This window comes from Chaetura pelagica, unplaced genomic scaffold (genome assembly GCF_000747805.2).
Source record: "Chaetura pelagica isolate M959 unplaced genomic scaffold, ChaPel_1.0 scaffold166, whole genome shotgun sequence".
Taxonomy (NCBI): domain Eukaryota; kingdom Metazoa; phylum Chordata; class Aves; order Apodiformes; family Apodidae; genus Chaetura; species Chaetura pelagica.
The window spans coordinates 2,383,858-2,397,312 of record NW_009953758.1 but is presented as its reverse complement, the minus strand read 5'-3'; the positions used below and the strand labels follow the sequence as shown (position 1 = coordinate 2,397,312).

At 37.0% G+C, this 13,455-nt stretch overlaps 1 protein-coding gene across 1 annotated transcript in view; it reads left to right on the top strand.

Moving 5' to 3' along the window:
• Nucleotides 1-13,455, top strand: part of ADK (adenosine kinase) — a 269,180-nt gene that overhangs the window by 230,265 nt on the left and 25,460 nt on the right. The window lies entirely within an intron of this gene.

Sequence of the window (13,455 nt, the reverse complement as noted above, 5' to 3'; positions counted from 1 at the left end):
GTGCCTGCAGTTCTGAACATCTTAAGTTCTTTTTTTATAACATAGATCTAAAATATTGATCCAGTTGGTTTTACTCAGCTTTTTATTACTTGAGCTTTTATCTGTGTAGCCATCTTTGCTGCAAACAAGAACACACTATGCCTGCTGAGAGCAGCTGTGCAACAGCATAGTATATTTAAACATTTGTGAAGAGGAGGAAGTGAAATCCAGTACTAAGTGAATTTCCAGGCTTTTTTGCTTTGAGCAGAAAGTCTCACTTCTAGCTTTTCTCAGCTGTCTGTTCTTCTATTCTCAAGGGAATACGTGGGAAAAAAGGTGTTCTAGCAGGGATACAAGTAGTTTGTGCCGTCTAAATTGATGATGTACAATGCACAGATTTAAGCATTATGAACATAACTGCCTGCTTACCTTTTGACAGTCTCCTTAATTCTGTCCACCTATGCTTCTAGACTAAATAAAACTATTAAAAACATGTGCTGTGGCAAGCCATTTCAGTTGTTTATTCCTTCACAAAGTAAGTTATTAGTCAGGGCTGAATTCCTCCTTTGGAAATCGAGTGAAGTTGAGGAAGCTTTGCACCTGAGGGATCAGTGCTTACACATATGATATTTGCCTCAAAATCATAATTGGCTTCAGACTGTGGCTGCAGGGCTAGGCACTAAGTAGGTATGTCAGTGCTATATAGATCATTCTTAGCAGCGGTTTGAATGATTTCTCCAATAGTTTGCTTCTTCCCCTATTTTGTTAGCTACGAACTGGTTTAAAGGAAACACAGCCACTGCTAGCTGGGTATGTGTAGTTCACTGGATAATGATGGAAGTGTTGCTTCTAGAAAGTTACTGCATTACATGAATGGCCCATATGGAGGCAGTCCATTTGAATATTGTACAGTTGACTGAAAAATAGCCGTATAAAAATGTTTTTATACATGAGTTAGGAATAACAGTAATAAACCTAAATCTTATATGTAACCCTCCTGTGCTCTTATTTAATTTTCACTGTATACTTATTTTATTCTCCAAACTGGAGTTGTTAACAAATCCATTAATCCCTTCTTTGATATTTTTACAACTGGGACCTTATTTGAGGACTGACACTTGCTAATCTTAGCTGTTTGTTCACTATGAAATGAACTTAAATTAGAGAATGCACTTTATATGCATGATAAGTGGAAGATGGATAGACAGTGTATGCAATGGTGTCAGATACAAAAGCAAACATGATAAATGTTAAGGCAGTTTTGAGCCATGGGATAAGCTATTCAGTGCACAAGCATAGCTGAATCTCTTTGCTATGTTGTTATTCATGGCAGCCAAATAAAAGTCAATAATAAAAGAGAATTAAAGATTTTCATTTCCCAGAGGCAGTCCTCTAATACAGCTTGATCTTTCATTTCATTTGTAATTCGTTCTCATGTCAGGATGCAATCATTCGCCAGGCTCTGTGTGTCATGTAAAGTCATTTAATAATGATTAAGAACATAAAAATGTTTGGCCTGTGGGGCAATTCTCAAAAGAGATACCAATTTATTATTGTTTTCCCCCTTTTTCCTGCCTTTGGTGTGGATCATCTTTTTCCCACCTCCTTACAATAAAATAATAATTAAAGAAGGAAAATTTTTCCCTTAATTTTGCTTATGATGGTACCAGAGAATGGCACAGAGAACTAACACACTTACTTCAATGCTAATTAGGTTGAGCTGTGCTTTGAAACCTGCAGTTAAAAGTGTAAAAAGTTTCTAAATGATCTTTGAAAGGATTATTGCATGTAATAGTTACCAGTATAAAATTAATTTCCTTTTTCTAATGCACAGAGGAGTACAGTTTTATAAAAAAAACAGCCTGTGTGTAGTTGTTTATCCTGTCTTCCTGAGGAAACATTCTTAAAGAGTTTGTGCCTAGATTAAAACAGTTTTTGCAAAGTCAGCTATGGATTTGGATACACTTGTGGGTATCTTCTGCTTTATATTATGTCCTGGTCAATAATAGTAAGAACATGTTTATTAGTCAGAAGATGTTTCTGTCAGTACTGGCTCAACCAGAGGGGATCAGTATCCAGACAGAAGACTCTACTCTTTCTTCCCATCTGCTACTGCTTTTAACTACCCATCATCAGCTGTTGGGCATACACATATTCCAGTGATTTTATTCTGTGTTTAAAAAGTGCAGGTTGGAGCTGGAGCTTACAGATATGAGAGTAAAAGACTCCAAGATAAATTTGGCCTTTGTGGGTTTTCTGCCTTTTGTTCCTACTCCTCTTTCCCATTTTCCCTATGGAAACGTCTCTGTTGTCTGGCAGTAGCGTGGAGCAGCATTAGGTATGAGCTATGGGAGTTGAAGTGAATGGCTTGGATCAGGCTGCATGCTGTGAAGAGATACAGCTGTATCAACAAGTGTTTGAGGAGCGTAGAGTAGAAAGGTGTAGTTTGTTACCAACAGGAATGAAAGATTGACCCAAAAGTTCTGAGAATATAGATCTTAAAAGACAAAGGGAAAGAGCTTAGTCTGAGACAGCTAAAACGTCTGCTTCCTCCAAAAAGCTGGCACAGCCATACTGCAAAGATGGCATCTTATGAATTGCTTCACCAGTGGCTCACCTCAAACAGATCATGAACTGTAAGCACTGAGGTTCAAACTGATAAGCACCTTGAAGGTCTCTGCAACTGGAGTAGATCATTAAAATGCTGGGAAGCAATAACTGCATCAGTAATCCAAATCTAAACCATTCCTATTTGTCAGTCCACTTTCTTTGTGTTCAAGGCCAGGTTGGTTGGGGCTTTAAGCAATCTGGTCTAATGGGCGGTGACCCTGGCCATGCAGGGTAGGTGGAACTAGATAGTCTTTAAGGCCCCTTCCCACCCAAACTATTCCATGACTCTCTGATTTTGTTTTCAGAGGAAGAATTTCTAACTTGTTATCATGGAGCACATTGGGTCGTTCTACTGTCTGTTCGTATCTCCTCCATCAGAGTACTCCAGCCCCAGGGCCCCTTTCCCCTGCCATCCTGTTCTCTGTCAGTAGGAATAATTGCAAGGAAGAAGCAAGCTCAAATAGAAGCTGAGTGTGATCAGTGTGTTTTATAGAGGAGTGTTTAGGATTGGCACATAAGGACTGTGGCAGATGAAATGTTGACTAAATTAACTGTCAACTTCTAATAAAACTCCACAGAGCATGTACAATTGATCATTGTCTGAAGTTTTCCTCTTTATGTCATAGAATCATAGATTAGTTTGGATTGGAAGGGACCTTTAAAGTTAATCTAGTCAAACCCTCCTGCAATAAGCATGGACTTCTTCAAGTAGCTCACGGTTGCTCAAAGCAGTCTCCTTGGGGAACCTGAGGTTCATTTGTCAATGATGTCACATATTATCTTTTTACTGAAGAACTTGAAGGCACTGGATCTCTTCAGTGATCCCAAGAATTAGCATTGACAAAAACGTAATTTCCTCTAGCACTGATCCCCACATGACTGAATTTTTATAAAACTCTCTTGAAAAAAAGTAGTCTGTGAGAGACACCTGTGACAAAACCTGGAGGATTATGGTTTGGGACTTGCTTACCTAAAAGTTTATTGGAGAAACAGTATTGGATTAATGCCGTGTGTGGATGTTCCATGACCATACTGGGAATTATGAGGCTATCAAAACAGTGGTCCTACTACCACAGTCTTGTTCCATCATATCTGTCCTGCCAGGCTTGGGATTCTGGATATGACTGAGAGTTCCTGAACTTATGAGATACATTCATGTCATGTTTCAATACTTCTTCTGTAACCACAAAAAATACATATGGTGGGAAAGGGCAACGGGTTAATGAACATATGCAATCTCCTAATTTCAGCAGCTGGAGCTTTTAAGAAATGCATAAAAAATCACAAACTCTGGCAAGAACATATATGTCGTACCTGTATGTGTGCTGTAACATTTGTTAGCATCAGATGCTGTGAAAGCTATGCCTTTTATGGAGTTGCTCATAACATTTTTAAACAAATTAGTCTGATACATTTTATGACTGGTCTTGGCCCAAAGGGAAATCTTCGGAAAGTCTGAGCAAAATCAGTTCAGCAATGGAAAAACATACTTTTATATTGAAATATTTGCATAATTCAAAACCAGCTGAAGCTACAAACTTTAGACCTGGCTTGTTTTATAACTGTAATAGAGGAAAGAAAAACAACCCAAATTTAAAGAAAATCACTTCAGCATTTTTCAAGTTATGAATGATGAAATCTGGCATGTTCAAGTTTGAACCTAGAATTTTCCATTCTTTTTTCCCCCAATGTGTGTGAGACATCTCTGTTAAGGGCACATTTGTAGTAACCTCATTTGTTAGAATATTACAGTACAAATTTATATTTATTTTTTGAGGATTCAAGCCTTAAAGCCACCTTAGGACTTATTAGTAATTTGCATCTTCAGTGAGAACCATTCAGGAAATGCATTAGCAGTGCTGGTAAATATGATAGAATGAGAAAAGTTCCCCATAAAAATTTTGTGGTGCACCACCACATACTTCATACCAAAATAGTTCTGTGAATCTCTACTTGTTATTTAATCTGTTCCATAAATTACATGTATGATGTAGTCAAATTAATATGTCTTAATAAAACTTGCAACATTACCAAATTTTAATGCTAGCCTATCAAGTTTTTATGTTGGGGTAATAGTAGACATTTGCCTTGGCCTGCTATCTGGAACAGAACACTCAGCTAAATGGATGTCAGTGTCACCCAGTCTGACCATTCTTAAGGTAATATATGCAGATATGTTAATAAATGAAAAGTGTATGTGCTTAAATAGAATCAAAACCTGATCTAAATAAAATAGCAATAAAGGTATAGATAATATGTTTTTATAAAAGATGAAGCTTCTTTTACATTGTAAGGATATGATCCTTACATATTTGAGAAGGAGATTTTTTTAAACTGTTAATTTTAGAAGCATTGTCAAAATTGTGGAAACTAGGGAGTTTTTAAGAGCTGTTCCTAAATCATAATGACATGATGCTGGATACTTTTGGGACAAATAAAAAGGACTGATGTTCAAGCATACAACTTACTCTAAACAGAGGCTGGTAGGTTTTCTTTGTCAGAGTTTGCTGCAATAATAAACCAGCATGTTACCTTGTAAGCCTATCTATAAAACATAGAAGTATGTATTCCTGTTGACACTGCTGACATTTTATGGGGGGCTTGTCTGCAGCTTCTCTTTCCTTAATTTACCTAGTATTGTGTGTTCTCCTCTAAGAAGCAAGAAAAAGTGTTACTTTTTGCCTTACTTCTGGCAGCTTTCATGCTTAGCCTTCCAGATAGGAAAACCTTGACTAGCTCTTTTGACCAGAGAGCCTTCCTATGTGTTTGCACAAACAAAAGTAGCGTTTTGGACCTGGGGGAACGGTAGTTGGGTTCTATTACAGTGTGTACTCTTTTTCACAGGATTACACTCATTCACTCTTCCTATCCATTGATATTTGCAATGAAAAGAGAAGTTTAAAAAACAAAAATGGATTTAGGAAAAAAGGGAGTTTTAGTCTGCTAATGGCATAACAAATGAGCTAGCAAGCCCAGTAGAATTCTTTTCAGTTTAGTTGTGACTTAGGAAACCACAAAACCTAAATTAATAATGAAGATTTGTTGATAAGGATTAATGAATAGGAAGGCTGGTAATACCTTTTTGTAACTGAGATCATTCATGATTTCATGCTGTGTGGGAAAGGAGGTCTAAGCATTTCACTAGAGAGCCAAAACACTTTCTTTAAACCTCTGTTCATAGATAGTAGTATCTTAACTGTTTTATCTCAAAGAATGCATGCACATACATGTAAAAATATATATGTATGTGTGTATGTAATGTATGTGTTTTGGTAATTTCATAATGATTTTTTTAAATGTATCTTTTCTAGTCTAATGTATTCATGCACCAGTTTAGCTCAGAAATTAATTGAAGCTGGTAAATCACATTTTTCTGTATGATCACTAGTAATACGGTATTTTCAAAGCAAAACTGTGCGTCCTATTAAACCTAGCCTGAATTTCAGGTGTTGTAGTAAATACATATTCTGGCATTCTGAGGAAAAATTACTCCCTTAAACTTCAAAAAATGCATGTTTGTTGAAGGGCACAACAAAGGGCCCCATCCCATTCTTCAGGACCTGGCAACATTTCCTCTTGCACAGAAGAATTTCTGTATTTGTTTCTTTAAATAAATCTACATATTTGTATTTGTCAGTTTCTCTACCATAATTCTAAATAGCATTCTTGGAGGCATAACTTAATATACAAATCCATTGCTTAAGGTGGTAGAAATCAATTTATGTTGGAGAGGCAATACAGAGTGAAAGAGTAGGAGCAAGACTGAGGCAGACCAAAGGTCTGTTAACCTGGTATCCACCATAGTGCACAGTAGTGGGTACTTGTAGAAGAGGATAAAATCAGAACAAATCTATAGTGATAGTTCCATGTTACACTCCTCTAGCTTCCAGCAATCTGTAGCTAGGGAATTTCTGAACTAGAGATGTTGTCTTTGTGGTTAATAGTGCAAAATAGTATTTTACCATACATAGTATCTTGTGATGATGAGTGTCACAGACTCTGTGTTAGGTAAACAAATGCCTTTCCTTAACTATTCAGATTCAGACACTTAAAAACCTTACTGGCTATCTCCTGCTGCGTTGTATGGCCAGTCCGCTGTCATTCCATATACAGTGTCTTGTTTCTTTTGATTTTGCAGAACTCTTGCTTACCTCCCCTTCAGTAATCTTTATTTCAGACTCTTCTGTTCTGTTTATGTATTCTTGGTTTGCTCTGTAATTCTGACACCCTGGCCTACCCTTCACTACACCTTTTTTCAGGTCTACCACACACTTTGTGAATGATGGACCAGAATGTTCAAGTGCCTGAGAAGTTCACAAAGTATTTTAATTCTGTTATCTCCCTTGTGTTCTGTATTCCTCTCTGAATTAATTCCTAACATCTTGTTTGCTTTTCTGGCTGCCACTGCTGATTGTTCTGACATTTTGATAGAATTATCTATTGTAACTTCAAATTTTCTTTATGATGTGGTAATAGGCAGTTTAAAGCCCATCATTGTGTATTTAAAGCTAGAACTGGGGTTTTTATGTGCACCTTTTTACATCAATTGACATTTTATAGCCCATTAATGTGAGACATTTCTGTAGTTCTTCACACTCAACTTTAGTTTGTGTCCCAAATGAGTCTAAATGTATCCCAAGAAGATGGCACACCATACATGGAAGAGCTCCTCTCAGCAGTGGTATGTATAGCCTGGAGATGCTACCCATAACTGATAGGCACAATTAAAATCAGGCCTGAACTTAGGCAGGGAGATTTCAATAAAGCCATCTCTTAAACCACTTGAGACCTGTCTTGCTTAACTCTGGAGAGTGAAGTTGAATGAACTTACAGTAAGATATTGATTCAGGTGCCATTCAATCCTAAGTGGACACTTGTTCAGGGAAGAAAGTGGCTTATTACACTATAGTGCTTTTTTTTTATATTTTCCAGAGATTAGGCCTTCCCTGTGACATTATTCCTGCATACATGGCTGTAATACTTTAAAATCAGTACCATTTTACTGATGACCTGAATGGGCTGTGAGGTGGTTCATACAGAAAATATTACATCGGCACAATATTATCATGTTTGCTCAAGCCACAAAGCAAGAGAACTACCTACCAGAAATCTTGGGAAGAAAGAATTGTAGTGATTAAGCCTTCTGGGTATTGTCTGGGCAGCCATGGAGGGAGTGAGGGTTGGCCTTGTTCATCCTGTGGCTAGATAGTCCTCAGAGCATGAGAGACTGTGACTTGGGACCCTGGCAGTTTTAAACTGATAGAAAAGTTTAAAATCATTGGCTCCTTGTAGGACACACGTTTCCATCCATACTCTTCCCCTATACTGCCAGCACGTCTTTGCCCTGCATGGTGACCCAGGTCAGCAGTCTGCACAGACTGGCAGAAATTTGCCCTGGTAAGGTGTTGAGCTCTCCAGACCAACTTGTACAGGGTTCAGATAAGTACTAGTGCCAGCCTCATGTATTTTCTGTTGTTTCTTATAAGATAACTGTGCTATAAACTTGTCATTAAATTTATGCTTTAAGTTTAAAGTTCAGCATATTCCTTTTCTATACTTGCATTCTGTGTTCCTGCAATATTCAGGATAGGATGCTACCCATTTCTCCTTAAAAGCATATGGTTTAATGAGTTGAAATCTGAAACCCATGCTTTAAAGGTTTCCAGTGCATAGGCTTCTCCCCTCCTGACACTTAGGTTTAAATCATACTTAAAAAGTGGCTCTTTTATTAAATTAATCAAATAGTAATTTTTTTACCGATAGTTTTTAAGAAATATATTTTGTATTTACCCTAATTTGGTGTTATTATTTTTCTCATTGTAAGAAATGTATGGCTTCTTCAGCAGGTTTCATAATAGATCAATAATTTGTTGGCTTAAGTTGTTTTTTTTTCCTGTGGAGATGAGGGAAGATCAATATCTGTAGTGCCCTAGGTCATGATCAATACTTTTAATAAAACTTCCTTTTTTTTCTCCTTTCTCTTCTCTTTTTTTTTACCTTTGTACAGTTTTGCTATTATTAATGAGCTTTCCTTTACTTTCAGACCATTAATGATTTTCAGATAATGTCATACTGCCCAAGGTCAAGGCCAGTTTGAACTTATAACTCTACTTATCAGTGATTAAATCTATTGGATGGGCTTTGATGTGTTAGAAGACATAAGGTTTTGAAGCACTGGTTTCTAGAGGCTCAAAGTTAAAATGAAATCTCAACCTTTGGGGAGGATAGCACATTAAGGCTTTTTTTTTTTTCCTTCTTAAATAATTATTATCTTATTCCTGTATTTCATATTGGTGTGAACATTGCAAGTAAATGCTCCATCTTTTTATAATGGTACACTGCTAATTTTGCAAAAACAGTTTGAAATAAGGTAACATATCTTTTGTTCATTGCTGAAATTTCAGATGGGAGAGTAGCAACCTATCCAAGTGTGTATTATCAGCTGGAGTGCTTGTGGAGAATGTGATACTATTGTCTCTAGGGTTCAGCCCCGTGTCTTTTGAAACCATTTGAAAGATCTCATTAACTTCATTGGATATTGATTATGGCCATGGAGAATATAAAGCATTCATAAATATTAATGGTTTATACCAAGCCATGTGACATTTTGTGTGTTGTACCTTCTCTGCAATTTCTAATTCACTTTTGGTACTCTACCTAGAGGTTATACAAAAAGTGAGCTCTATGCTGAGAGATTTGGTAGCACATTTTACCTTAAAGTACCTTCTTTGTTGTCTGTTACAAATGAGGTGCATAAAGAACTGGACTCTTTGACCACTGGCACCAGGGCATAATATCTTCTGTAGAAGATCTTTTTACCCACTATTTTGGCAGTGTTAGCCTTTTTTTATGAAGCAGCAGTTCACTTCATAATAAGTCATCACAGTGGAGTTGGAACAGCAGAATCTCTACTCAGAAGGTGCCCTACAGACTCTGATACCCTATCATCTTTAATTTAGAGATTTTATTTCCCATCTTGTGATTACAGTTGAGTGAGCGTTGTAGAAAAGTTCAGATTGTAGCTATCCATGTCATGCTTTTGCCATAAATGATGGAACTTAGGTTTTCAAGCCTCTAATCTCCGCCAGCTCAAATAGTCACTATAAAATAATTGCACAGAATAGGAGGAGAGTAAAACGTGGGTATGCATGGTGACCCTAAACGAAAATTAACTGCAGGAACTAACCCTTTGATTAGACGTTTCTCTGCTGTGGCATCTAGTTGCAGGCAATAGAAGCTGTCGGAAATAGCTGGCTGAATGGAAAACCCTCAGCTCCTGGAGGGACAGAGCAGAGATCCTGGCTAGTGGCAAAAGTGAACAAAGAAGCAGACTGAATGGGTTCACCTGACTTCAGGGATTTAGGATTTATTTGTGTAAGACAACAAAACATCTAGAGGTAATATTGTGGGGGAGGGACGTTAATTTAAGTTCTCAAAAATGCTTAATTGTCTAAAAGTGAGACATTTTATGATTGGTTTGGCTTAGTGATTTCCACACACGATTTTATAGATAAAACAAAGTCAAAATGGTTTAAATGCCATATGTGAAAATTGGGCTGTGCAAGTTACTCATATACCGATGCCTTGGCACACCTGAGCATGATACAGAATATGAAGTGGCAGTTCAGATATAACCCTCTGGATACCACAGAAATAACATTTAAGTAGTTGATCTCATTTGTATGAAAGTAGGCTCCAGCTTACTTTCACCATAGCTGTTTTCTTTGTTAATGAATATAAAGTCAGTAAATTAAGCAGATGTGACAAAATATATACAGACATCATATTTAGTGAATACAGTAAACATGAACTATTTTTATGTTGTTACATTTTGGATGTATCTACTAAATGTTATAATACTTATGCTTGTTTAAAAACAATACATAGAGTAATCCTAAACGTTTGGAAGGCTATTTTGATTTTGTTTGCTGTAGTCTGCTACCCTGTGCCTCCCACTGCCCTCCTACTCCATCCTGACTCCTCTGCCTGCCCTAGTGATTAGCAGTCAAAACTGAATCACAGAGGAGTCTATGGAACCAAATATTTATGTCCATTGTAAACCGACACTGTGATATTGTACTGTGAACCTGAAAAGATGCCAGGCATTGTGGCTAATAGCAATTGATCACAAATGTAACTGCAGAACTCCTCTCCAACTTGTTTGCTTTATAAATTTGATAATAAGTACATTTCCTAACAGAGTATAGAAGTGCAATAAGCTACACATGCCCTCTCTTTCCTCCCCACCTGTTTGTACAGTATATTGTTGTTACTGACAACTGAATAAGAATTTTTAGGAGCAGTTGAGTATCAAATGATGGCAAATCTAAAGGTTATGCAAATTGTGCCAGTACAGCCCAGCTTGTTTCAGACCTCTTTTCTCTATTATCATATCAATTGAATCAGCTCATAGTAGACAAAGCAAGGTTATGGGAACCACCTAGAGCATCATGCACCATTAAACATCAATGCAGCATACATGAACATCTGCAACAACGATCTTATTAACAGAGAATATAACGGAAGGCAATAAACAGCTTTCTTAGTCACTTAATTGCAAAAAAATGTAATAACCTAATACTTGCATTATTTATCAACAGCAAGTTGGTCAAAAATTATGCAATTGTGTTGGATTAGATTACAATACCTTTTGCACACTGTAAATTACTACGAAAAAAATGAAAATCCATTTATAAGCAGTTAAACACTTTAGTCAGTAGAGTGCTAAAAATGCAATTTTATTTTAATCTCTGGTGCATCATGGAATGTAAGTATCTGCTTTTTGCACTGACATTTTGATAAAACCAAGTAAAAAAATCTGAAGATTGTTTTTAGATTTCCTGCTTAATTAGACAGCTTAAATGTTTCAAAAATCAAGGGGCAGTTATTGTGAAAGGTAGAATACAGAAACCACAGACTGGTCTTTGTGTGTGCCACTGAAGCAGATGTTTGGAGAAACAAAACAAAGCATGTTAGATGTTTGTACGGGATGTGTATTGTGTGTTGGCTTCTGAGGTCGTCACTACACTGGTCTAGAAGATGAGACCATGTGAAGCTGTGATCTCAAATGGCTTAGGGAAATGAATGCAGAAATTAGAATGTTATAATTTGGTGATGAAGAGAAATGAGGTTTGGTTCTTGAAGGCCAAGTCAAACTGTTAAGGATAAGCTAAAGTTGGAGCACATCCTTTTCTGAAATCAGATAATTTTACAGGGAGTGACAGCCTTCCTCTCCTTGGAAACTGAGGACATTGGTGGATTCCTTGGCTTTGGTTAAGAGGGAACCAGAGGCCTGCTCATAAAAGGCTAGAGCTGCAGGAGGATAGCCCGACTCTTGCCATTTCAGCCCCAATGTGCAAAATGTACCATCATTTGAAGAATAAAATCAGGAAAAGAAAATCAGAGACTGGATGAGTAAAACAATACAGGCTCAAAGGTCAAGCTTGACAAGTGCATTAGCAGAAAATCTGGCTCCAAACCTCAGTCTGCTCCCAAGCATCTTCATTCCTTCTGGAGCCCTCTGCTCCTGCCTCCTCTGCCACCAAGTAGCAGCTATTGGATCAGACTTGTATTTATATGGAAAAAGCACAACGCCTTCTAAGTTTTTGTTGGCATAAAAATCCATCTTGTGCTCAGATTGTTGGTTACAATCAGCCTCCAAGTCACAAGTGGACACCTCAGTCATTTCTGTAATCAGTAGGAAACAGCAGACAACAAAACAAAAAGATCATAGTGTGAGATATTTCGTTATCTAAGAAATTATCTGCCGCTACTTTAGGAAAACAAACTGACAAACAAAAAAACCCCAACAACTTCATTTGAGGCCAGATTCTCTTTCTAGATTGCCATAATCCTTAAAGAATTCCATTAGAAACAGTGGAGTTGCTCAGTTTTTAACTAGCATTTCAAGAACAGAATATTTTCCCCTTGAGATTAGAAGAAATTTCGGCTTCTACTGCAGTGGCATCTTCTAATAGATCTGAAATCTGCAAAAGCCTGAGAAAATGCATTTAGCAAGCAGGTTTCATTCTTCAAAAATAAATAAGTAGTCGAGGGAGATCTTAATTAAAGGCAACACAGAATTTACAAATACAGCATAAGAACAAACCCCAAAATATTAATAATTCTACGTCTAGGCTCTGGGTTAAAAGGAGAAAAATTGTTCTACATGCAATTTGAATCTTTAAAGACAGTAATGTAGAATTTCTAAGGTATTCCTCCTTCAGCAATGCCCAGCTAATATCCAATTAATATTTTTTTAAGGAGAAATATATATATACGCACACATATTAATTTATTTTTGTAATTTATTTAGGGAAGGCTGTCTCTTTCATTCTAATGGGCTGATTGTATTTATGAAACTAAATATAAATTCTCCCAGAAGAAAAAGCTCCTTCAGAGCTGCTCTGTAGTGACCTAATGCTCAGTCCTTCTCTTTTCAGTCTTACTGATGCTCAAGTAAAATAGAAGTGCCTTGGGCCCATTTCTGCCTCCACTGACGACCCATGCTTCTCAGATTATCATGTAGCATAAACCAAGCTGTCATGTAACATGGCATTTATTTAACTGATGTGATTTCTGTGTTCACCACTCTGAAACTGAGGTATAACTAAGAAAGCTTGCAAGTTTTGACAGGTGTGTTTGTCCCGCTAGGACAATATGCTTAATGTGTAAAAAATGAGGCATAATACAATTTTTGTCTGGCTCAAAAATCAAATTGTAATGTGTTTTCCTCCTTATTTCTAGCCAGTGCCCTGATAAACCTTGGGTAGGAATTGCCTTGACCTCATTATAGGTTGGCATTGATGGTCCAGCTATGCAGTGTTTTAAGATATGTCTGTAAAATAACATTAAATGGAGCAAAAA